The sequence below is a fragment of the Bos indicus x Bos taurus genome, chromosome 29 (assembly GCF_003369695.1).
Source record: "Bos indicus x Bos taurus breed Angus x Brahman F1 hybrid chromosome 29, Bos_hybrid_MaternalHap_v2.0, whole genome shotgun sequence".
Classification (NCBI taxonomy): Eukaryota; Metazoa; Chordata; class Mammalia; order Artiodactyla; family Bovidae; genus Bos; species Bos indicus x Bos taurus.
Genome location: NC_040104.1, coordinates 15,167,898 through 15,168,564, shown reverse-complemented (window position 1 = coordinate 15,168,564; position 667 = coordinate 15,167,898). Strand labels below are relative to the sequence as shown.

Here is a 667-nt window from a genome sequence, read left to right as displayed (position 1 = left end):
AAATCTAATTGTTGGCTAAAAGGCATCTAAAGGGTTCAAACTTGGCAGGTCACTTGGTAATATCTACCGAGAGCCCTAAAAATGTCCGTTACTTTTTTTACATCAAGAGATAACTGACATACAACTTTACATTATTTTCAGGTACATGACATGGTGATTTGATGTTTGCATAAACTGGGAAACGATGACCATCTAGTTAACATACAAAAATATGGAACATTTCACAAATATACACGTTGTCTTGCACAAGGGCCAAGCTGATCTCTGTATTGTTTCAATGTGATAGATGCGCCCAAAGTGGGCCCTGGTGTCCATAACTTCTGACCACTACATCTTCGAGTTCTGGAAAATTTATCACGTACCAATTTCATGCCATTTATCAAAGGAAAAAATAGTAAATAAAAAGATTCATTAAGGGAGTGGGAGAATAGCTAAAGTCTGCAAGGAAATGGTTAAATAACTCATGGTTCACCCACAGGATGAACTACTGCTGTGTCTTCAAAAATTATTTTGTGAAGATTGTTTAATATGAAAATGTTCACGGAGCACTTGAAATAGGTTGTAAAATGGTATGTGTATTATAATTTTAATTATTAATCATATTAGGAAGTTTTTACACACAACTATACATGCACCCACACACAAGGCTAGAAGAAATACTCTGAAG

The 667-nt window shown here is 35.1% G+C and overlaps 1 pseudogene; it reads right to left on the bottom strand.

The window, feature by feature from the left end:
- Window positions 1-205: 205 nt before the first annotated feature.
- Window positions 206-304, bottom strand: LOC113886615 (annotated as a pseudogene).
- Window positions 305-667: the final 363 nt, after the last annotated feature.